This window comes from Podarcis pityusensis (genome assembly GCF_964106645.2).
Source record: "Podarcis pityusensis genome assembly, chromosome: 7".
NCBI classification, from domain to species: domain Eukaryota; kingdom Metazoa; phylum Chordata; class Lepidosauria; order Squamata; family Lacertidae; genus Podarcis; species Podarcis pityusensis.
Genome location: NC_138031.1, coordinates 71,071,146 through 71,097,552, shown reverse-complemented (window position 1 = coordinate 71,097,552; position 26,407 = coordinate 71,071,146). Strand labels below are relative to the sequence as shown.

The 26,407-nt window shown below is 41.0% G+C and overlaps 1 long non-coding RNA gene across 4 annotated transcripts; it reads right to left on the bottom strand.

Moving 5' to 3' along the window:
* Positions 1-864: 864 nt before the first annotated feature.
* LOC308482087 lies at positions 865-24,506 on the bottom strand. 4 transcript variants are annotated; one of them, XR_013988979.1, is made up of 4 exons: positions 22,905-24,506; positions 10,461-10,651; positions 2,462-6,266; positions 865-1,835 (listed from the first exon to the last, which is right to left on the bottom strand). It is a non-coding gene; the product is annotated as an uncharacterized lncRNA (long non-coding RNA). The 4 variants fall into 4 exon arrangements; XR_013988980.1 differs by having other exon boundaries at positions 867-1,835; positions 9,884-10,651; XR_013988981.1 differs by having other exon boundaries at positions 867-1,835; positions 9,884-10,648.
* Positions 24,507-26,407: the final 1,901 nt, after the last annotated feature.

The following is a 26,407-nucleotide window of genomic DNA, read 5'->3' as shown; positions in this document are numbered from 1 at the left end:
GCTCCTATGATTAGGTAAGTTCACTAGCTGGTGAGTTAACATAGGAACTTAGACATGCAAAGCATGTGTTTTATCATCAAGCTATGGAACCACTCAGTTTCATCACAACAAACAAATGCAGCTCAGAAAAAAACAACAACAACACTTGGAAATGCATTGCAACTGATTGTGGCAGAAGCCTCAGGCTATACACACAGGAGAGATGCAACCATTTGACAAAATAAATAGTAAGTAGTTCCAAAACTAGCAGCCTCAGAAGTCTGCAGGTTGGCCTTTTTAGTAGCTGGAAGAACTTGTAATTCTTTTGACTCAGACACCATATGCAAGGCTTCCTGTAACACTGGGCCCCTTCCTGTGACACTGGCAAGCTGCTGGGTGCATTTACAGATTTACTTGACAGCCCACTGGCCCTGAGAAAAGAGAAGTTTTAGTTTTAGACAATGGTGGACAATGCAAAGATGCAGGATAAGCTGTGTTTCCTTCTAACATCGTAGCTTTCTTGCCCAATAGGTATCAGTCCACCTGACATGTGTCATTCTTTGGTTGAAGTGGGAGCAGCAGCCAGAGAAGTCTCCAGGCTATTGGAAACTATATGGCTAGGAAAGGAGGGCTAGAAAATCAAGTTGTTCAGAAGACAGAGAGGAAGGACAAAGTGGGGATATGAAGGAGGTGAAGTGGGAGAGGAAATGAGTTAGAGAAGAGGTAGTCAGTGTGGTGCCATCCAGATGATGGTCAGCTGTTGTTGTTGCTGCTGTTTAGTCATTTAATCGTGTCCGACTCTTCATGACCACATGGACCAGAGCACGCCAGGCACTTCTGTCTTCCACTGCCTCCCGCAGTTTGGTTAAACTCATGCTGGTAGCTTCACAAACGCTATCCAACCATCTTGTCCTCTGTCGTCCCCTTCTCCTTGTGCCCTCCATCTTTCCCAACATCAGGGTCTTTTCCAGGGAGTCTTCTCTTCTCATGAGGTGGCCAAAGTATTGGAGCCTCAGCTTCACGATCTGTCCTTCCAGTGAGCACTCAGGGCTGATTTCCTTAAGAATGGAGAGGTTTGATCTTCTTGCAGTCCATGGGACTCTCAAGAGTCTCCTCCAGCACCATAATTCAAAAGCATCAATTCTTTGGCGATCAGCCTTCTTTATGGTACCATAAAGATGGTCAGCTACAGTTCCAATAATCCATGAACATTGTCTCTGCTGGGGCTGATGGGAATTGCAGTCCAGCATTGGACATCACATTGGCTAGAGAGAAGGGCATCACATTGGCTAGAGAGAAGGGATCTGTATTGTCAAGAGCTAAGGTACCAATAATTCAGGGATGGAAACTTGTGGCCCTCCAGATGAACGCCAACTGCTATCAGCTCCAGCCAAGATAGCCCCAATCCAATGATAAGGGTTGTAGCTCCATAACTCCTGTGGAATTGAGGGTCCCCCATCCCTGATGTATTGCTTTCAAATATTGCTTTGGCAGCAGGCCTCTAGATTTAACTGAATTTCAGAACAAAACAAGAGGGATGCCAAACGACGTGCCATGGGACACACACTCTGCTCCAGCAGTGTTTTATTTATAAGCCAAATGAAAGGTTACCGGTATCTTTTAATTAATTCCCTCACTCTTTTAGAACCACCATAGTCCAAGTTTGCTTTCTGTGCCTTCCCATCCCTGACTTTCTCCTCCTACTGCTCTACCATTTCTTGGCTCCTGTTCGACTTCTTCCCCAGTTCTGCACATTTAATTATCAGCAGGACTGATGGGGTTTTACAAATAGTATCTTTCTTGACAGTGCTCCATATCTTCTTGGGTCAGTCAGGTCACTCCTAATTCATTGCTGGCTTTAAAAAAAGAAGAAGAAATGATTTACTTGTCTCCAGCTGAAAGCTTTCTAGAAATCTAATCAAAAGGCCACAGTCTCAAGAGCTTCATATGATGCTGTAGCTTTAAAATCCCAAACTCCCTTTCCAATAGGCTAACTAAAGTGAGCCATATAAATGCTGTGTAGCTGTATTTAGGCTGGATCTTATTGCTCTTGGTCCACATAATATCTGCTAAAGTGCTTTCAGTAGAGGTGAGTTGAAAAATCATAGCAATTTCTAAATTTAGGAACCAAAGAATTTTTTTGAAATTTCTCTGCATTAGAAGAGGGGTTTCCTCTTCATTGGGATACAGGTGGCGCTGTGGGTTAAACCACAGAGCCTAGGACTTGCCGATCAGAAGGTCACCAGTTCGAATCCCCGCGACGGGGTGAGCTCCCGTTGCTCCATCCCTGCTCCTGCCCACCTAGCAGTTCTAAAGCACTTCAAAGTTTCCGTGCGCTGCTCTGGTTCGCCAGAAGTGGCTTAGTCATGCTGGCCACTTGACCCGGAAGCTGTACGCCGGCTCCCTCAGCCAATAAAGAGAGATGAGTGCCGCAACCCCATAGTCGGCCACGACTGGACCTAATGGTAAGGGGTCCGTTTACCTTTACCTTCCTCTTCATTAGAAATTGTGAATTGCCAGTAGTATGTGCCTATGAGTCTATAGTTTGTTGTTTGAAGTTCGTGTGTTGCATCAGCACCTATCATAGTTGGACAATTGTTGGGGGCCCACTGAAATCGTGTCTAGGGCAGAAAAAAAACTCAGCGAGGAATAAAACAAGCCAGCCTTCCCATCTTTAAAAAGTTCATTTTAAAAATAAATAAATGACCCAGAACTAAGTATGTCCCATCATTCCCAAAGGGACTTGCTTTAGGTGCACTCAGAGCACACAGTGGTAAGAATCCTAATCTTAATCCTAATAATCCTAATTTATTTATTTGATATCCCAGCCACTCTGGGCAGCTCCTAACAAACAACAACAACAGGAAAAACACAACACAACATCATACTAAAGACTTCCCTGAATGGGGCTGCCTTCAAATGTCTTTTAAAAACCAAACTGTTTATCTGGTTGGCATCTGCTGGGAGGACGTTCCACAGGGTGGGTGCAACTACTGAAAAGGCCCTCTGCCTGGTTCCCAGCAACCTCACCTCTCACAATAAGGGAACCACCAGAAAGCCCTCAGAGCTGAATCTCAGTGTCCGGGCTGGATGATGGAGGTGGAGATGCTCCACTTTTGAGAAATGGAGGCAGCACACAACTCTCGGAAGTGAATCCATAATCCAATCTGCTTCATGAGTTGCCCAGAATAAATCAGGCAAATATGCTTTGGAGTCTGATTTTGACAAACTCTTCCCCCATTCCTGGGCCTGTGGCGATCACACAGGGTCCCCGGATGTTTCACCGTCTATTGATCCCTGTGCCACCACTTTATTTCTCACTGCCACCACCCAGGCCCTACCTGGTACAATACTGAGTCCAGTCAGGTTTATATTGGAACATAAACTTCTGTTTATTTATTGCAGTTTAACAAGCGTGTGGTTTCATAAACGGTATCGGTCAATTACAATCATAGGGTGCCTATCCAGACCTATAACTTCCATTACCTGCTCTCCCTCACTAAACCACCTATCAGATATTTACTTGTCTTCCTAGCTCCTAACTGTTCCTGACTCAGCTTATTTCGCTACACTAACTCAACCTACGCACAGACTCTATTCCAATTCACACCCACTCCAACCAACCACCCTTAACGTCACAGGGCCCCAGAAGGTTCCTCACAGTGGTAGATTTAGGGCAGTACAAGCAATGTGTTCGCACCAAATCCAAACTTTGCTCAGCAGTAGGGCTTCTGTTTTTCTGTCTAATCTTGATAGAGGGAAAACTAGCCTTTAAAACAGTCTTCTATGCTGGGTTGCTCTGTCACATGACTGAGCTGAACAGGCTTAGGATTCAGCCTAAGTTCACCTTCTCTGGTCCAGCTATGCATGGTCCTGGAATGCCTTTTTTTCATACTTACATTGGCCTTGGCCAGCTGAGCCCCAGTTAAGACAGGATGAGCAAGTTGTGCTAGGGCTGCCATTTTCCCAGACATTACCGGGATTTCAAAGGTAATTTTTTTTGTAAAAAAAAAAATGCTTTTTGAAATATGGCAACCCTAAGTTATGTCTGTGTATCTTTGGCAAGCTGAGAATCAGCCATCTGAGCTCTAGATCTACTGTATCTTAAGCTTTCATCCTTTCAAATCTTGCCATAGGATTTCCCCATATTGGATTGAATTTTATTAGTAAGCTGTGGAATGTTTATATATTGCACTATGTTTGTATATTTTGTCTGTTTTTATTTATGCTCATGAATAATCGGCTTGAATTTAGAAAAAGGAGCATGCAAAATACATAAATAATAAGCAAGATGCTCCTTCCAGGAGTATTATGGGGTTGCTGTTGTTTTTTAAAAAAGAAAAATAATGCTATCTTGCACTTAACAGGAAACAATCTGTTCTGATTAAACTTTAAAATGATCACAGAGTACAATATGTCACCAGGCAATTCAAATTGAAGCCATTTTAAAATCACCATGGCAATTAGATTCTTGGAGCCTCCAATACCACTCTTTTAAGTAGAAGGTCACTCAGAGTTTCCACTGTAAGCCTTGGTTTTTGCGCTTTATTATTCAATTGTTAAAGGTGGGGAGGAGTGTATCTGTGGAACTGACACACTAGGTTACACTCTGAGTCCTTGATTAATCTTTTAATGAGGTATAAAGGAAGACTGCCTGATTCTGATTGCACAAGAAGATATTGTGTGCGGAGTTCATTCACCTCACATTATTACAACTTAAGAGAGACAGGCTTCCAAAGGCATAATGGAAGCATTTGCCAATAGTATTTCATAGTAAAAGATAAGTACCTATATCAATAGACCAGTGAGGCTGGACAATTGTTCTCAAAATGACCATAGCAGATTCATGGGGTGTGTAATGAGAGTTGGTAGAAATAAATGGGGAGCACAATAGGAAATAAAACTTGGGGATCAGAATACTTGTGTAGAGGGAGCAGGGAATGCACCCACCTTGGATTGTCTCACTTCCAATAAGATCCTACACTGAGTATGGTGAGATTTACTCCTATTTATTTAGTTCATTCATAATTTGTCATTCTTCAGTCATAGAATTCATGGTAGCATACATGTATTTCCCTAGGAGTCTGCCATCCAGGCAGGGACCACATCAAGATCTGCTAGCTTTAGCAAGGTTACACCATTGTGTGTCTTCAGACCATGCTCTGAGACCAACAGTTTTGTTTAGTATTGTAGCTTAATTATCTACAAATTGGTTCAAAGCTAGCCCCATGATGTTGCAAAGGGCAATACAACCATGACAACTAAAGGCAGTGCCAATTTCTACTGGCAGCCCCCCATGTGCAGGGGGAGGTATAATAACCTCCCTCTGGGCTGCAGCAGAGTAGCAGCAGGTAGCAGACTGTTCAGATATGGGGCATTCTGAATTTCTTTATTATTTACAGTGAATTAAAACAACCAAACATGGGTAGTGTGAGCTGAGTGTCTCACACACATCTTCTCTGTCCGAGAGTGGAGACCAAGAGAAGAAAGAACGGAAGTTACAGAAGTTCACTTCCGTTCCCAGACATAACAGTACAGAAATGTAAACATGTATATCATGTTACATCAGCAATGGGAGAATGAAAATACTGACACTTTCATCTTGAGCTTCCAATGACTTTTGAGTCTGCCCTGCGTTGGGGACACTAAGGGCTTAGGTTGCAACCAAGGCCTAACCATGTGTGTAAAACTGCTTCCCCAACATTACAGGAGGGAAGGTCCATAGGAAAGCCATAGTTATGGGACTACCAAACAATCCTGAAGGATTGGGCTACAGCCAAAGCAAATAAATTCTCTATATATTCCTAAAAGGCATTTTACTGTCTCCAATGGAGACAAGCAGTCTGCTAAGATACAAAAGGACATTTGCTCTCAAGAAAATCAATAAAGCTCACTTTTTTCAGTTGACATGAACCACACTGAGTGATATCTGAGTTCATTAAAAGACCTGGTCCGCAAGGGACTGTTTCCTCTAACAGACAATCTCATGTTCATTGTGTTTTTACTTTAAAAGAAAATTCAGCTCCCTGAAGCTTGTTTTATTCCTTGCTGAGGTTTTTTCCTGGCCTAGACACTTTGGAACATGTTTTTCTCCAGCAATCACACATACACCCTCTACCTCCATCCTACCACAGAGATCAAACTCTAACAACAACATGGAGAGGTCATGTCCTTATTTGCAGGGAGTAGCCCACACAGTTAACAGCAGAGCATCTTGAATCAGAGCTGATTTCTTCATGATGGTCAATGTAATGTAGGGTCATAAGTTCAGGGCTTAGGTGAGGGACCTGAACACAAAAGAGCAGGAACAAATAACAACATTAATTAAAGCCAACATATAGGATGTTAGGGAAACAGGGAGTCTTATGCCAAAGACCTTGGAATGTAAGACAAGCACATGAAGCTAAGCGAGAAGTGTACTTATAAAGACACATTAGTGCTTTATTTTTAAGAGGGACGCGGGTGGCACTGTGATCTAGACCACTGAGCCTCCTGCGCTTACTGATCAGAAGGTTGGCAGTTCAAATCCACACAATGGGGTGAGATCCCATTGCTCTGTCACAGCTTCTGCCAACCTAGCAGTTCGAAAGCAGATAAATAGGTACTGCTGCATGAGGAAGGTAAACAGCGTTTCCATGCTCTCTGGCTTCTGTCATGGTGTTCCATTGCACCAGAAGCAGTTTAGTCATGCTGGCCACATGAACCAGAAAGCTGTCTGTGGACAAATGCCTGCTCCCTTGGCCGGAAAGTGAGATGAGTGCCGCAACCCCATAGTTGCCTTTGACTGGACTTAACCATCCAGGGGTCCTTTATCTTTACCTTCACCTATCTAGTGAAGGAGAGGCTCCATTTTATGTGAAGCAATGTGACTCTGTTTTGGAATCCACTGTGAACACTGCTAATGTTGAATAGAGTGTTGGAGTGCTTCTTCTTTGCTTGAAAGAAAGAGAGCAAAGTTGCAGGAGAAGGTAAAGGTGGAAATTTCTCATAGGAGCTCCAAGGCATGGCCTGAGATACAGAAGGCTGAAAGTGCTGAGCTCTGGAAAGGGAGGAAAATACATTTGTTTGGAAGAGACTGTAAGCCCATGCTGAGAGAAGCATGTGACTGTAAATATTATGCAAGTAAAGCTTTTGAATGTTAAAGCCGGGGCATTAATTTCCAAAAAAGGGTGTTGGGGTTTTTATACATGATTTGAGCTTCTTAGTTGTGATTTCCCTACTCTTACGTCAACAAATCAGTGGTCTGACAGGGATTGTCCATACTTCTGTTTGTCTCATGCCTAGAAAGCATGGGTCTAAAGGGTTTTCTCCTGCCTCTTTAGCATTAAGCTGGAATAAATAGCAAACCTGATTTTCTGAAAGGTCCAGATAGTTACAGAAGCAGGCCGGCAGAGAACACTCTTCTGCTTCAGGGCACCAAAACCTGAAGCAGATCTGATGAGGAAAGAATATGCAACACTGTTGTACATTTGTTATTGCCTAAGCTTTTTTTTTTGGGGGGGGGGGCATATTGTCAGCAGTAGAATTAATGTAGACATCTCAAGAATAATCAGAATGCATTGCTTTGGAGCATAAAATCTACAAAATGCAGATCATAAGGACCGAAGCACTCCATAAGAAGATCCAAGTGACAGGGGGAGAAATGTACACCAAGTGTTCTTTGAGTTCTAATTTATCTCCTCAGTTCTAAAAGGAAAGCACTCGCTATGCACACAGCCCATATTCAGCATCCTCTTGAAGCAATTATTGCTAAGATGCTTACCATTTTAACACTCATTTGTAGTAGTGTTTCTAATTATTCTATTTTGCTGGCTTCAGCTCCTTCACAAAATCTGTCCCATCATCCTATTTACTAAATTCTTCGTGCCACTAATGATCTTTTTTTCTTAGTCTCTTTACAGTTTGGCTTAATCACACTGGCTTCTCTTGTGCTGTTTTAATGCTTACATTTTACTGATCGGCAAATCTCATTCTTCATGCATCATATCCTTGATAAGTAATTTCTTTTTCTATGGGAATCCTCCATTTATATAATGGACTCAAAATATATAGACATTTGCCTAGGCTTAAGATGCAAAGTTCCCCTACACTATGAAAATTTGCTGCAGCAGCAAACAAGAGCTTTACACATAGCGTACCAAGGAATATACAAACTGTGATGTGGCATTGGCACTGCATGTAGCCGTGAAGGTCAGATTGAGGGTGCTCAAAAAGTACTATTCACGTTTAATACATAAATTTGCATCTTTTCTTAAATAGACCAGCCTTCCCTCATCTGGTGCCTTCTAAATGCCTTGAACCACAACTCCCACTCTCCCTGACCACTCACCATGATGGCTAGGACTCATAAGAGTTGAAGTCCCAAACATTAAGAGGTCATCAGTTTGGACAAGACTGGCTTAAACCATTCAATATATGTTTTGCCTGGAAGGCAGAGAAGAGGGACTCAGTAGTAGAGCACATGCAGTGCGTAAAGAAGATTCCAGGTTCGACTTCCGGCGCAGCCGCCATGGCAAACTGCCAATCCCATGGTAGCAGATGCCAGCTGTGCAGTCAATTGAGGATAATTTGGGAGTAAATTAAAAAAAGAAAAGAAAATTGTCCAGTAGCACCTTAGAGTTCAACTAAGTTTATTCTGGGTATAAGCTTTCTTGTGCATGTGAAGGAATGGGTTTCCCAAACCCAAAACTGACTGTGCAGGCAGTTTGAAAAGGGCACCAAAATCCCTATTTTTCCTTAGCTAAAATCCATTAACTTGAGCTCTGAGTCAATGTATAAACAAAAACCCAGCTGTATAAACAAGTGCTCAGAGCCCTCTCCTTTATCAGTTCGTGACGGCAAGGATGACCTTGGCTGTTTCAGTGGAGTAGGGATGACATATCTAGGTCTTATCTTACGTCCTGATGCACAGACCTAATCTGGGAACAGGGCCAGAGTGTGTTCTTGGAGTTGGTGACCTCTTGCTCCAAGATAAGAGTAGGAACAGGAATACCCTTTTATGGTCAGAAGTACAGGAAGGAATAACCTTTTATGGTCAGAAGTACAGGAAGGAATACCCTTTTATGGTTAAGAATACCGGAGCAGGAACATATGTGATGTCAACCTGCGTGTATAGGCTGACGTGGTTGGATTCCTGGGGAAGGAGGGAGAGGGTGCCTGGAGGATATATATACTGCATGAAATTTCTCATTTCTTTGGACTTGCTGTGGACACACCACACAGGTGCCTTTCTGCTGTTCCGGAGAGCAGAAATAAAGAACTCTTTCTCTGAACCAACCCTCGGCGTCATTTGACTTCCTTCCTCCTGTCTGGGAGCAACGCAGACCCAATTGGTGAACTCCAATAAGGCTACACATGCACACTTCTTCAGATACACTGAAACAGAAGTCACCAGACCCTTATATATAGTGGGAGAGTGGGGTGGGTTTTTTCTCAGAAGGGTAGTAGGAGATGGGTGATTGACTCAGTGAGTATGGGAAACCTGTTGATAACTGTAAACGACTGCAATTAGTCCTACAGGAAAAAGCAAGAGATAGTATGCATATAAGGTAGCTTCCTATGTACTGTCAATGGAGAAAAAACTTCAACCTTCTGTGATGTTATGCCCATGCCCAAATGGCAACATTCTGATGGGCCGTTTCAATGTGACAGTTTTCAGCTTGGGGGAAAGAAAGTACTTCCCCCCGCAGTTCATAAGATTGCCCTACTAGTCAAAGTAGGAGTCCCAGGCCATTCCCCAAGAAACTGTTTACATTGCTACACGCCACCTCAATCTCCATGTGGCATGAGATTCCAGGGGTACAAGGCATGTTTACCAAGGACTGTATTCCAATTTTGGACAATGAGATACAGCAGAGACTGTGGTGTCTTTATGATATGTGGCTTATTTGTAGATATATACAACCTGAATCCAATGGAAGGATCTCCAGCATTAAATTCCAAGAGGTTCTGGCTTCTCCCATAGGCACAGCTTTGCCTTCAAAACAGACAGCAGCATTTTCTGATCCTGCTTCTTCCTTAGTTTACATGTTGTTGTTCTCTCTTCAGCTCACTGCTTAGTAACTCTGTTGCTTAACTCCTAGTTGGCATTCTAAACTTTCCCTAAAATATTGCCATTTATTGTTTTCTTGAAAAAAAATATTAAAGATTTTCTTGTGTTAGAAAAGTTAATGCATTGTCTCTTCTTTCAGGTGATACTTTTCTACAGATCAGTTACATTCTATGTAAAACAACACTGTTGTATACCGTGTTACCCTCATTCTTGTTTAAATCCCATAAAACTATTAAATAAAGGGCCTAAAATTACTTTGCCAAATCACAAGGTTTTTTAGTTGAATTTAGAATTACAATTATATGGTCAAAAGCCTGCCCTCTTCTCCACTGCAGTTCTGGTAATGGAAGTGTATTTTATTTTTTAAAGGATTGCTTGTACATAATACTGCCGCAGTAACATTTCTATAACTCCCCAGGAATATCCCTACCTTACAGATCAATGAGATAGTGTGGGAAACTGTCCAAAATTTGTTCTCAGTATAGGAAAGAAAAAACAACAGCACATGGGAAAGCCTTGATTCTAAAACAGTTAAATTGGTTTCTGTGTTTTAGAGTCCTGCAACATTTAGCACTCCATTATCTTAGCTCCTGTATATATGAATACTTATCTGAGCTTCTTCTGTGATCAAATACAAGTTCAAGAGTCCAGTGATGCCAGTTCAGAAGCAAAAAAAAAAAGTAGAAAAAGAATTAATGAAGTCAATCTCACATTTCTTTATTTTTTAATGTTACCCCATAGTCACCCCTAAAGACTTCCTGTACTTTCTTTTCTGGGAATGGGGTGAAGAGTGTTTTTGAATGACATTGGAACTTCCATTAATTCATGTTAATGGCTTTCTGCAGCAAATGTTAAAAGCAAGGTCACTGATACAATAGCTTAAGTTGAAGGACACCATTCACATAATTCTCTTTTTAAAATACTCTTCACCAAACACATCCTGCATTAATTATGCTACAGGATACTTTAAGTTGAACTTTCTAATGTGCATTTGTCATCCCTGCTATATATGATGGCTGATCTGCCACTTTGCTAATTTTGAAAATTATCTATTCCACAGTGGCCAGATATACCGTAGTTCAGCTAAAGCATTGTGTTCATTTATTTTTCAATACGTTTTTCTAAACAATGGGTTTAAGCAAGGCAGGTTCAGCTGCTAGATCAAACCCAGTTCCTAGCAGAAATCATCTTATCATTTGATCTTTAAACACAGGACGATTCACAGCTGAATAGAAATAATTGTAATCATCAACTCTGTTGAAAAGCATTGTGTTTTGAGAGGATACAAAAGACAATGGATGGTGATGATTGCTTTGTAATAACGTATTCACACACGCTAACCATCATGGGATGAAATTTTGTTTGGTTTGGATTTTAATGCGAACCTACCCAATTCACCTCCTGGCAAATAGAAGGGGAAGAAATGGAGGCAGTGAGAGATTTTACTTTCTTGGGCTCCATGATCACTGCAGATGGTGACAGCAGTCACAAAATTAAAAGACACCTGCTTCTTGGGAGAAAAGCGATGACAAACCTAGACAGCATCTTAAAAAGCAGAGACATCACCTTGCCGACAAAGGTCCATATAGTTAAAGCTATGGATTTCCCATATGTATGGAATGTATGGAAGTGAGAGCTGGACCATAAAGAAGGCTGGTCGACAAAGAATTGGTGCTTTTGAATTATGGTGCTGGAGGAGACTCTTGAGAGTCCCATGGACTGCAAGAAGATCAAACCGATCCATTCTAAAAGAAATCAGCCCTGAGTGCTCACTGGAAGGATAGATCCTGAAGCTGAGGCTCCAATACTTTGGCCACCTCATGAGAAGAGAAGTCTTCCTGGAAAAGACCCTGATGTTGGGAAAGATTGAGGGCAGAAGGAGAAGGGAATGACAGAGGACGAGATGGTTGGACAGTGTTCTCGAAGCTACTAACATGAGTTTGACTAAACTGCGGGAGGCAGTAGAAGACAGGAGTGTCTGGTGTGCTCTGGTCCATGGTGCCACGAAGAGTCGGACACGACTAAACGACTAAACAACAAACAACAACAACCCAATTCACACTTCCCAAAACAATATGCAAAATGAAACACAATTTGGGCTGCAGATTTTTGCAATGTGTACAAAAATTCATATATTCATATATTCAAAAATTCATATATATCATATAATATATATGATATATTATCATATATTCATATATTAAATAACATAAAATCCATTTTATTAGGGAAACGGTTTTCAAAAAACCATACATGAGGTAAAATTGCATACAAAATACGTACATCGGGAGAAATTTTCACTAAAATGCTGGTGACACTTTTTATTTAAAAACAAATAAAACAAACTGATGCAGAGATGTGGAGACTTGAGCTGAAGATTGGGGGGGGGGGGAGAGAGAAATCGAATATGACAGATGTGTCCAGCCCTATCATGAACTGACCATTGTTTCCAACATTTAGTTGTCATTTAGCTATCCCAGGGCTTGTGGCCCACAAAGTCCAAATAATCCCCACAGAGAGACAGATTTCCCTGAGTACAGTGTTTGATCTACAGTGTTGCAATGTCCTTAGATCAGAAGGTAGCCAATGTGGTGCCTTGTAGATGTTGTGGACTCCAACTCCCATCAGCTCCAACCAGCACTGGAATGGTCAGGGTTGCAGCAGTTGTCATTCATAACTTCTGGAGGGGTGACACCTATTGACTAACCCTACCTTAGACTATGCATGGGCTCAAATTACGAGACGCCAGATGCTGAAGAGGACAGGGATGATGCACCTTTGTAAAGAAGAAGGAATTTAAGCAGATACGATTTGCCATGAAAGAAGCAGCTTCTGAAGTTTCCTGATGTAAACAAATATCAAAGGCACCAGAGCCTTTGTTTTTGACTCTAGGCACTCTGCCATGGTCAATTTTTCAACAATGCCCATTTTTGCTTTCTTATTTGAGCAGCAAAACCAGGAAATCTACATAGCCACTGATGGATCACTATACGCAAGTAATGAGCTGCATAATTTTGCAGTCCGATTTCAGGGTGTGTTTTCCCTATGAAAGTTGAAGCTGATTATAGGTAAAGGTAAAGGGACCATATATAATAATATAATCCATATTAATCTGTAATCCTATACATCCTTACCTGCAAATAACTCCCACAAAGGCAGGCTTATTTCTGAGTAGGATCATGCAGTTAGTATCTTACAATCCAATACTATTCATATTTACTCAGAAATAAGTCCCATTAGGTTCAACAGAGCATGTTCTCAAGCATGTGTGCATCATACTACAATCCTAAAGCAACTGTGGCTATTTGGAAGCTAAAAGGTCCATGTTGCTTTAGAGGACATTAACTGATTCCTACTGATGCAGAAAATTCATTTAGCTATAACTCACATATTATTTAGTGTCTATAGGCAACAAGCCAACCTTCACCATAAAGTAATTGTTTGTCAGTTGTATGAAAAAGAGGATAAAGTCTTATAGAAGCTGTGCAGAAGATCAAGTCAGCTATGTTTCTCAGTGGTGTAACTTGTTGTGATAAAGGTTTGTTATGGGATGCAATAGAAAAAGTAACTCATGCGTACTTCGCAGTTGCAGACAATTGTTTTGTCTAATCTTGCAGAAGCAGTTTTTTTTTTTAATGATATTTATTTAAAAAAATTAAAATTACAGAAAAAAACACAGCAGAAAAAGAAAAAAGAGAAAACAAAGAGAAAACAAACCACATCAAACAATGCAGATTCAAAAAAAAAAAAAATACACCACAAACAGATAAAAACAAATCCATCATTCTCGAATCCTCAACTTTCATTACCTTCTTTCTTTGACCTCCTCCTCCTCCCTTTTTTTGTATCCTAGTTATTAATTATCGCAGCAAATCCTTTCCATATTTCATAATATTCTGTCATTACATTACCTTAATCTATTTTCATTTTATCTTATAGAAAACCTTAAAACTTAAAACTTAAATCTTATTTTTACCAACTTCTCATAACCATAATATTCTTACCTAATTCTTTAAACATTTTTGCTAGAGCCAAGTAATTTCGTTCCAACATTTTTCTAACATTCAACAATTTTATACAACAATCCTAATAATAATAAAAAAGAAATAAAAACAATCCAATCTTCATCCAGCGTCCTTTCCTCCTGGTCCCGGGTTTTGTCAGTCCTTTTTATCCCATTGATCTAGCGCATTAACCTGGTAACCTTATATCCGAGGCCCTTAAGTCTCTTCCATGCCCCTTCCGCGGCTCTTCTTCATATTCTCCTATCACTCGTGGGAACTCCAGCTTGGTAATGTTTTTGACCCTTTTCAACAAATCAGCCCCTTTTCCAAAGACCAGACTAAACTCCATGTGGTATTTGAAAACATGTTTCAGAATCCCTCCAAAATTAAGAGCCCCCACAGCCCCAAACATCTCACGGCCCATTGCCAGACTTGGAAAGTCCAAACATCCCTGCATAGGGGGGTCTATCCAACCCCCCATTTCCAAACCAGTCCAAACTTTATCTTTCCAAATCTGGCTTTTTCCAAGTTCATTTGTCAAGTCCAAAAGCTCATGTTCCTGCAGGGCCACAGCTCCCTCCATCTCTGGCGCCCAAAATTCAGCAACATCCTCTTCTCTCATCTGTTCTGATCTCCTGATTTGATTCCTGGGTGGGCTCCATATAGTTTCCCACTGCCTGTTCAAAAATTCTGACCGCATTAGTCATCAAATCCGTCTTCTCATTTAACTGTTCCAGTAGGGCATTTGTTTTACAGAGAGCACACCACAGAGCTTCTGAATACATTGTCCTACAAGGTCACAAGTCTATTTCCACGATTGTAATCTGTAACAGCTGCAAGCTCCCTGGAATTAGTTACAGTTTCACAGTCTCCCTCTAGGGGGGAAACTTCTATTTGTTCTTTCTTTTAAGTACAAATCTAGCAACAAAGTTTCCTTTTTGAGATATTTTGTCAATATTTGTTCCTTTAAAATGCGAAAGGGAACAGTGGAATCACTATGTTTCTCTTCTTTTAGCTATCTGTCAAAAACGTTTGTCTCTGGTCAATGAGCTTCAAACGTCAGTCCTGACACCCCGCTCCAGGATCAGGACGGTGGAAAGTTACTTTACTTTAAACTCACTTCTGCAGGTTTAAACAGTCCGAAAAAGATCCCCCTTCTTCTCCTGCTTCCGAAGGGGGGTTCAACAATTTTAAAATGATGAAAGTTAATCTTTTAGTAGCTATTTTCTGAGCTCTAGTTTATGTTGTCTTTGCTTTATTCTGTCTACAAAGAAACGGAAGGCTGACTTCCTGTTTAGACCTTCCTGTTTCAGTGCCAAATTGAAGTAAATTTTTAAGTCCAATTCCTTTCTGCTCGCAAGTCCTTATTTAAAGTCCAATTGTCCGAAATTTAAGTACTCACGGGTGATTATAATGGAAGCCAAATTGTCCCAGGAAAAAGGCAGCGCTCTCCGGCAACAGCTATGCAGCTTTGCTCCACGGAAATAGCAGTTGACTCTCAGCACCGCGCCACTTCCCCCTCTTCGCTTCGGAGCCCGTTAGTGGGTTCCTTTGCGGGTTGGGGGGCACTAAGGGTGCCCGCCGAGTCCCATGGTCACAGGCTTCATCCGCCTGTGATTTTTGAAAGGGTCCCCGCTTCGCCGTAGCGGAAAAGACCCGTTTCGCACGGAGCTAGTCCCTCCAGATCAGAGGGAGTCCGCCATTGCCGATGGCGCCACCCCGGAAGTCCCAGATTTAGGGGAGTGCCACAACTATGATGTAGAATGGATGATGAGAGGCAGGGCTGCCAAATTTTGGCGTTGCACAGGATCCCGCTGAAATTTCAGGTCTGCTGCTGAATCCTGCCTTCGTAGAAAGCACTTTTGCAAGCTACCAAATATGGAACTGGTTCCTAACTATTTAGCATCTTTTAACACTGTTTTAATTATGAAACTCTATAAGCCATTCAGTAGATGTTCTAACAGCTGTGAAATATGATCTTATGTTCATGGAATGTCATTTTGCAAAGCTTCCAGACTGTACACAGCTGATCATTTTTAAGCCACTATGCTTGAGCTATCAAGGTTATGTTACTGTGCAATTTATTTAGCGTTGTTAAAGAATGCATGTGGCCAAATCATTAGGCAATTCATCAAGCATCTGCTGTTGCAGGGGAAATGAGACATGCTTTATAAATGTCAGTGCTTTGAGCAACATTTCTAAATGGAAATAGATGGTGGAAAATGATGGCTTTTAGTTTTGGGGAAGTAAATCAGATTCTGCATCCACCCAATCCTGAGAAAAAGAAATGACCACTGTGTATTTTTCTGTTTGTTTATGCCACCCCCCCCCCCCGTTGCCTCATGTAAAGAGCCCATAGGCAACATACAGTATGGTATAAAACATTAATTTATATGAATGCAGGTTTTATCAGCTGAAAGTGTAAGGGTAGGAAACGCCAGCTTAACCAGACTGATACTGAACACATCCAGGTAGTTAATGGGAGTTACAGGATCACCAATCTGTTATAAGTGGTTTTGTGTATGCGTAGAAAAATAAAAGGTCTTTACAGGCATTATTTATGTACAGTGAATATTTGTGAATTAGAATGAGCCAAAATGCCTCAGAAAATGATTTTCTGACTTTAAAAAAAACCAAACAAAACATATTTCACCAAGTTCCTCCTGAATTGTTGTTGGAGAATTTCCAAGAATTGAAAAGAATATTCAGTGATATGACCTTCTCCGTTTTACCACCTATTTGTTTTCAGGCACAACTGTTTACTATATAATTTTCAATATAGATTTCTTTTTGTTGAAGGAAGCTCCTTCCACTTGCCATCCTTTAGTCTATTGCTTCTCTCATCCAAAAACACAAACTAACAATAGAGTTCCATTCATCATCAAGTGAATTAAAAAAATTCAGCGGAGAATTTCGAAGATGAACTGTAGAGGCATTTCACCTTCTCTACCAAAGAAGCATAACCCACGACTTCCTTCAATAATTATATTGGGATGGAAACATCAGTACAACTGAAGTTCACCATTTTATTTGTGTGTGGGGTGTGCGTGAACTTCAACAATTGGTGGGAACTCAAAAACTAAATTCTTAGAAAGTGTATCAGAAAATTCTTTTCTGAAAGTTTCTGCTGAGTGGGATAGCTTCATCCCTGTCCTTTAAAAAATATATGAATTGCCCCATTATTCTTTCTTTATTTCATGTCAACAATTGTTCTGTTTTTCCATCCTTCTTTTAAGTCTGGGTATGTTATGTTATCTCCCTGGAAGGACAGATCGTGAAGCTGAGGCTCCAGTACTTTGGCCACTTCATGAGAAGAGAAGACTCCCTGGAAAAGAGGACTTCCGGGTTGGCGCCATCGCCGAATGGCGGACTCCCTCCGAGCTCCGGAGGGAGCCTGCTCGGCAGGGGCTGGGTCCTACCGCACCGGCGATGCGGGGACCCTTAAAAACCACGGCCACGGAGGCCGTGGACATGGAGACTCGGCTGGCACCGCTAGCGCCCTCCCGACTCGTGAAGGAGCCTTTTTAAAGGCTACGGATCGGGTGCCGGGGAGAAGCGTGGTGCTTTGAGTCCTCTGCTATCCCTGCCGAGCGAAGCCGCATGCCATCCGGTGGAGAGCGCTGACTTCTTCTATTGAAAATTCGGACTTCTTAATAACAACCCGTGAGTAATTTGGAAACCGGGTTCAAAAGGAGAAAAAAAAAAATTTTTTTTCGGATTGGACACGAGCGGGGGGGGATCCAAAAAGGAAGTCAGTCCCCCTCCCTACTGTAAACCTTCCAAAACAAGGATGGGGAAACCAAGGTCCAAAAAGATTTGTATTGCTGATAAAAACTAAGAATTCCACGATGGGGAACTACAAGAACTGTGCTGGAGGAAGAATTGAGGGAGAAGGGAAACGTGACCCCCCCCCCTGGGAACCGGGGTGATTGAAGAGAGAGCCTGGTGAAAAGAGTCGGAGATTTTGACAGCTGTCAAAGTAGCTGTCAAAGTCGGAAAGCAGAGAGGATTTTATTATGAGAACTTTGCTGGTTAAATTTGTTACAATTTGCTATAACCCATTAAAACTTGGCTACAAAATGGCGAAAACATGGATAACAATCGGACTTTTGGACTAGAGAAAACAAAGTTACAACAATCCCCCTAGAGGAGTTTCGGGACATTACAAAGATGGTCGTAAGTGGAAAAATACCATTGGAATTTTACAGGACTGGTTATCTTCTGGGAAAGCTGCAAAACGGAAATAATATTTTGTCTACAGGGTGTTCAGCTAAAGGAGACAATAGAATTTTCTATTGAAGAAAGGAAGGGACTGAACGCAAGTTTTTGTTCCTGAATAACAATAATCCCTGCAGAGTTACTAAACTTCTGAATTAGAACGTTTCAGCAGCGGAACAAGAGGAAATTGGACTACAACTTGGAAAGAACAATGGGGGGAGTTTTATTAAAGATTTGAAGTTAAATGTCTTAAAAAATAACTATAAAAAGAAAAAGCCAGCAAGGAGTTGGGGGAAATAGGTGATTTATGGACTTTAAGAATTCCAGGCAGATAACATGGTTTGGTGGTCAGGGGGAAATTAAACCGGGGACGGGGGGGGGGGAGAACTAAAATCCAAAGGCTTGTCAACTTTTTTTCTGAATTGGCTCTTTTTCACCTATTATACTTTTTATTTCTTATTTCTTATATTTCTATTGTGTGGGGTGTCCTTACCTTTAAAAAAAGGGAAATTGTGGAATGAAAATGGGGTGGGCCCTGGGGAGAGAACTTTTGTCTTTTATTAAGGGTATTGATGAGGAGTGTATAAATTTTAAATTCGAATAATGGTCTAAACAAATTAAGTTTTAATTAGAACTGAGAGCTTGTGGAGCCAACAATATGAAAGGGGAATATGGTAGGGGTGGGGGAAGGGGGGAGTCCCGGAAAGTGGATGTATGAAAATAAGGCTTTGAATGTACTTTAATCTTTACTTTCTGTATTTTTGAAAATCTTAATAAATATTATTTTTAAAAAAAAAAAAAAAAAGAAGACTCCCTGGAAAAGACCCTGATGTTGGGAAAGATGGAGGGCACTAGGAGAAGGGGACGACAGAGGACGATATGGTTGAATGGTGTTTGCGAAGCTACCAGCATGAGTTTGACCAAACTGCGGGAGGCAGTGGAAGACAGAAGGGCCTGGCGTGCTCTGGTCCATGGGGTCAAGAAGAGTCGGACACGACTAAACGACTAAACAACAACAATGTTATGCAATTCCACCCCTTTTTAAAAGTCTTCTGATCCTTTGACCTTCTCTCATCCAGCATCTCATCCCACTCCTTCACTTTCTTTCTAAAGTTCTTGGCCAGATTCTTTTCAACCAATATTTTATACTTTCTTCTCTCCCTGTTATCTTATTGGTCTTTTCTGATTTGGTTCTCACACTTCTTTTTCTGAAATGTTCTTGGGTCTTTGATGCTCCTCCTTTCTTTTCATGATTCCCTTGCTTTTTCAGGTACTGTTCTGCCATGGTTTCAATCATCTCTCTCCTTTAAGAAATCTTTCTGTAGATCCCTTTCTTCATCTTTCTCCTTTGTACAGGAGTTCCTCAGTGATCAGTATTAAAACATCTTACACTTGGTCCCACAATAAGTGCATTTGATCTTCACCCCACTGCTGAGCCAACGAAGTACTATTCTACTGATGTTTCCCTCTCATAACTTGCCCAAATACCTGCTGATTTCTCTAAACTCATTGGACGAATGCCCTTTTTATTTTTTCTCAAACTTAATACTGCTAGCTTTCAGTCTTTCCTACTGCTTTTCATTCCTTTTGCAAAATCACTCTCTCTTGTTCTCGACAATGTGGTTGCTTTCTGTTCTCCAAGCAATAAATCTTGGAATTCTTTTTGATTTTTCTCTTTCATTTTCTCCCTATAGCCTGGCTCTTGCCAATTCTTCTCATTTTCAGTCAACATACCCAAAGTCTGCTTTTTCCTTTCTATGCTCAGTATCAATTCTTTAGTTCCTTCTCCTATTATTTTCTGCACTGATTATTCTAAGATTATTTTTGTTGGTCTTCCAGTTTCTACTTTCTATCTCTTTGCCCTGGTCCAAATTATCTTGCTGGTTTGTCACCTTTTGCTGATCATATGAGGAATTCTAACACATCTTGCATTAACCTGAAACTTTATGCCCTTAATTGCAAGTGCCCCCACTGTCTTATTCTTCTCCTCTTTCTCTGTATGTTCCTCATTACATCTTTTAATCTACAGGCACCAGTCTTCTTGTTCAGCCTAAATTGCCCTCTGAATTGCATATCTGCATATCTTTTGCTGATCAGCACCCTATCATAGAAATGCTTTGGAATGTGACATTCAACTCTCTTGTGTTTTCACATTTCAGTGCTTTCTTAAAACATCTTTATTTCCCCCCCTGCTTTATTTTTTCCTCCTACATTTTACTTTCTTTTGCTTTCATCCATCATCTAGGTAAGACCTCTACAGCTCTTATCCTTTTTGTACCCCCCTAGAAAAGTTAAGCTTGCTTTTGTTGCTTTGTAACAAACTGAGTAAAAATGCAGCACACGGCTGATTAATTCCTAACACTTCTATGGCCTGCATGTTTGGGATGGAAGGAAAAAATTGGTTTGCTTCATATTTACTTATTTATTTAAAACATTTCTATCCTGCTTTTCCTTCAGGAAGGTGAAGATGGCAGACAAAGTTCTCATCCACTCCATTTCATCCTCACAACAACTATGTGAGGTAGGTTGGGCTGAGAGCGACTAACAGAAGGTCACCCAGAGAGCTTCATGGCCAAGTGGGAATTTGAACCCAGGTCCTTTTTCAGCATGCTAACCACTACTGCCAAATGTGACCCTACCCAAGTCACACTTCTCTAAACAGTATGCTAACCAAAGCATATTGCAATAGTGAAAATAACATGCAGAAATGCATTGTATTAGAGGAAACGGCTTGCAAAAATCTGCATATTAGGCAAAAAAATGTATATATTAGCAAAACATACACTATAACAACTCCCCTCCTATGGGATGCAATGAAAGCAGTCATCAGAGCAGCTTGCACAAGAAAGAAAACATCCCTTTAAAAACAATCCTCAAAAATTAGCAAAATAGAACAAGACCACGGCCCTCTCATCACGCTACAAACAAACAGGAGCTAAAAAAAAACTTCTTAAACTTATAGAACAAAAAAGGAGGGAACTAGATTCCCTAGAAATCAACAAAAAAATGCTCAACATTCGATACTCTAAACAATGCTTCTACGAGTATGGAGGGGAAAACTCCAGACTGTTAGCAAACAGGTGTGTGTGTGGGGGGGGATCACTCAAAAAAGAGAGAAAACATTGTATCACCAAAAAAGACGGCAGCATAACATTCTCCCCCAAAGAAATAACCTCAGAATTTGCAGATTTTTACTCTAACCCATTGTGGCGATCACACAGGGTCCCCGGACGTTTGACGGTCTATTGATCCCTGTGCCACCACTGTGATTGCTTTCCCACTGCCACCAACCCGTTTCTCTCGGATACACATGGAGTCCAGACAGTTGTTATCATTAACAAATAATCAAGTTTATTTTATAAGCATGAACAAGTTTATGGTTTCAGTTATTTTTTCTTGGCAGTTTCTTAATCTTAGTTTCTTTACTGACCTATACGTTCCTAACAACTTCAAACTGATTATCTCAACTATATATCAGACTCCTCCTATCAGGTTCTCTCACAACACAACTCGACCAACCCACAGACTTATCCTCCCTCTTCCTTCTCCAACTCCCAACTCTCAACTGACTCCCAAACAACACTAACTCTAACTCTACTCCTCCCCTTGGGTTCCCACTGGCCAATCACTTCACACTCATTTAACCCTTTCCTTATGACCCAACTAGGAGGGCAAACACCACACCCATATTAGCAAAATATGCTCTAAAATGCTGGCAAAATTTTGTGAGGATTTGAAAAGCAAAGCAAGGCAAAACTCAAACTGATGCAAAAATGTGGTGAACTGAAGCATGGAAAGATGAAAAACTGAAATCGACAGATTTGTCTAATAATAATAATAATAATAATAAATTTTATTTATATCCCGCCCTCCCCAGCCGAAGCCGGGCTCAGGGCGGCTAACAACAATCAAATAATCAAAAAATCAAATAATCACACAATCTAAAAATATTTCATTATAAAAATTAATCTTAGCATCCATTTAATCTCCCATTGATGGTAGACTCTGCCTTCTATGGACAGCTGAGCTGGACTGCCAAGACACAAGCCTTAGTTTTCCACTGGAGTGGACTTTCCTATCCTCCTTACATTCTAGAATCCGGAGAATTCAAGAAACTGGTGCCCAGTATGGGAGGGGGAGTGAAAGAATCCTGAGAGCTGACAGTTATAGGAGGAGGATGGCAGTTAACTAAACTTCCCTAAATTGCACCCAAGAGGAAACATAAAGACTTGCCTTATTTAAACATGGAAACTTTAAACCCTCCTACATGTGTCAAATGGTGTCAGAGTAACAGGCTGAGCATTTCCTTTGAATGCTTCTTAAATCCTTCATCTGACTGAAGTAAGGAGAGAAGTTTTCCTGTGCCATCATTAACAAGTAAATCACCCTTCCCTGCTGCAGTTTCCGCAATCAATTCACACATGTTTAGGTTTAACAGCACCCCAGTTCTTCAAATGCCAAAAGAAAAAACTTCTTCCCTTGATTCCGTACTGTTCTTTCTGCCTCTATCATTAAAGGTAAAGGTAAAAGCACCCCTGACAATTAAGTCCAGTCACGAATAAGTTCCATCATTCCTTGCTCACTTATTAATCCCTCATCCCCAGCAGTTTTGTACAATCAATTCTCCCTTCCTCCCCTAACAAGTCTCCTACCTTTCCCATCACCTCTCGGCCAGTTTAGCTTCCTCAGTCATCAACTTATTTAAATGTACTTGGTGCCCTGCCAAACCGAGGCCCTTATCTTCTTCCTCTTACTTGAGTGTGACCAAGATCTTCTTCCATTTCTGAAACACAAAGAGAACCCAGCAAGACATCTCTTATGTCCAGCCTCAAGCTCCTGCTGACTCCATCTGAGCCTGGAGATCTGTGGAGCATACTTTATACATTTCTGTCCCTATAGAAACCAGAACCTAAACACTGTGACATAGGAAGTAGGATCCTCTTGTTCATTGCTAAGGAAACCTGCCTCCTATGTCACAATGTTTGGGTTCTAGCTTAGTGCAGTACACTGCTTAGTAGTTTTGTTTGTTGGTAGGGGCAGTTGTCAAGACAACAAAAGGGTCTTGCCTATGGAGACAAAACAAAACAAAACAAGTATAGCAAGTGAGTTCCATGATCACTGCAGATGGTGAAAGCAGTCACGAAATTAAAAGACGCCTGCTTCTTGGGAGAAAAGCAATGACAAACCTAGACACCATCTTAAAAAGCAGAGACATCACCTTGCCGACAAAGTTCCACATAATTAAAGCTATGGTTTTCCCAGTAGTGATGTATGGAAGTGAGAGCTGGACCATAAAGAAGGCTGATCGCCGAAGAATTGATGCTTTTGAATTATGGTGCTGCAGGAGATTATTGAGAGTCCCATGGACTGCAAGAAGATCAAACCTATCCATTCTAAAAGAAATCAGCCCTGAGTGCTCATTGGAAGGACAGATCGTGAAGCTGAGGCTCCAATACTTGGGCCACCTCATGAGAAGAGAAGACTCCCTGGAAAAAAAACCCTGATGTTGAGAAAGATTGAGGGTACAAGCAGAAGGGGACGACAGAGGACGAGATGATTGGACAGTGTTCTCAAAGCTACTAACATGAGTTTGACCAAAGCTAACAGTTACATGATCCAAAATGGGTCTTTACATCATTGTATATCTGTGCATATTTGAAAGCAGATAAGACTACAAAAAGTTGCTGGTGTATTCATGACATATACAAATCCAGAAGCTCTGGGAGTTTTCCTCCTCCCTAGTTTTTATAGCTAATGACTCTTTATAATGTAAGTGATCTTTGTATCATTTCAGAACATAAATTCTAGAATTTCACTGGATCTTCAGCTGGTACATTTCTGACATTTCCTCCTCTCCCTGTGCCATTTTCCATGATGTATAAGTCCCTAGTGCCCTTAAGTCCATTAATTTCCCTGCTCATCAGCAAACAACATGCTGTTTTTGTCCAATAGTTTTTTGCCACAATAATAGTCTTAACATATTGATCCTGGGTAGAGTATTTATTTACTCTAAAGCCATTTATTCAGATTTTCTTGATCACATATCAAAGCTCTTCTTTTCTCATTCCAGTATTTGTATTATAAACAGTCCTCTGTATTTCTGTGTGTAACCATTTGCATATGCACATTTCTGGAAGTCAAGATTTTGGCTTCAACTTGGTATACTGCTACTTACTTTCAAAGTTTTGCACATTTGCACAAAGGACAAAACATAAATGTTGGAACCTGCAGGCCAGAAAGCTGATTAGCGGGTGTAATATGGAGTAGGGAAATAACAGGTAGGGTAGGGTTAACCCAGGGGTCAGCAAACTTTTTCAGCAGGGGGCCGGTCCACTGTCCCTCAGACTTGGGGGGGGGGGGGAGCAGATCGACAAAAATAATAGTGAACTATACCCCACAAATAACCCAGAGATGCATTTTAAATAAAAGGACACATTCTACTCATGTAAAAACACCAAGCAGGACCCACAAATAACCTAGAGATGCATTTTAAATAAAAGGACACATTCTACTCATGTAAAAGCACACTGATTCCCAGACCGTCCGCAGGCCAGATTTAGAAGGCGATTGGGCCAGATCGGGCCCCCAGGCCCTAGTTTGCCTACCCAAGGGTTAACTTCAAATACACCACCATTGCTTCTTTGATACGGAACACCATTTTGAAAGCCACTTCTGTTTAAAGGGCCATCCAGAAAATGCTATAGCTATGTGTCTGTAACTGCTCCTTTGTCCCTCTCAGAGCAGCAGATTACTTCTATGGTGGTATCCTTTCCCCCCCTTTCTTTTTTGCAGTTGTCATTTTTATCTTGTGCATCGGAAATTGGAGTGGGCTTTGCAATAACAGCTGTAGGAACACATTTGCCACTATTGTACATTAGCTTTCTGAATGCGTAATTGTTCATCAGATGTGTTGATACCTCTGAAGGAAACGGGCTTCACATTCAAACATTTCTTTAAATGGACTGTACTTCGTTAATGAAAGAGGCTTGGGGCTAAGCATGAATTAAATTAGATAAATCACTTCCTTCCTTCCCAGTCTTTCGTGTTGGCAAGCATTCTCAGTGTCCTGATATGACAGTGAATAATGTTACACAAGGCATTTTTCTCTCTCAAAGAGGAACACAAAATTCCTTCCAGGGTTTTTCTTACTAATATGTTTTGGGGAGGCCGGGCTACTTTTTTGACAGGAAGACTACAAGCACCTCCTGTCGTTTTTAGCAACCGACATTCAGAGGCATACTGCCTCAATGGTGAAGGTGCATAGCCATTCCCTCCCCCTCCCCCCCCACAGCTTTTCAACATTACGTTTGAATAATTTTGTTTGGAATGATATAATGAAGGTCTTTAAGAGTCGAGCTTGCTTGTGTATTCCTAAGCACTGAGCAGAAACAGGATGAGCACTGAACAAAGAGATTTCAAGTTCAATGCTCTATTATTAAAATTACTGGAAACACAATTTGTAGGATATGTTATGCCTTTAAACTCAAACATGACGAAGAGAAAGAAAGACCTTAGCTACTTGTATTACTCCCCCCGCCCCACAAACAAGATGACTACAAATTAGGAAGCAGAGCTTCGCCTAATGTAAAGGTAGGGCATCCAAAGATTGATATACTTCCCTCTAATGTGGATTTATTTATATGTGTGGGTTTGCAGTCTTTGAAGGAATAGCATGCCACATTTCTATCATCATCATCATCATTATTATTATTATTATTATCATTATCATTATCATCATTATTAAACCTTATACCCAGAGGTCTAAGGGTGGTTTACATAGCAAACAAATATTCAGAATGTACAATAATAACTAAAGATGTTCACACTAAACATCCCCAGACAAATATCAATGTTCCAATGCTTTGGTGTATTAAAAAGGGCCACCCTCCACAACCTATTTAAAGGGAGCACTTGTAGAAGGATCTCTGAAGATGAGCTGAGGGTTCAGGTAGGTTCATACTGTGTTTGTGGGGGGGGGGGGGACACTTCATGAAGCAATGGTGTCCCAAGCCATATAAAGTGTTATAAGTTTAAACCAGCACTTTGAATTTGTTCTGTAAATCAGAAGGTGATTTACAGGTGGGGTAAATGGACCAGAACGAGAGAGAGAGAGAGAGAGAGAGAGAGAGAGAATGAGATCCCTTCTGGCCCATTA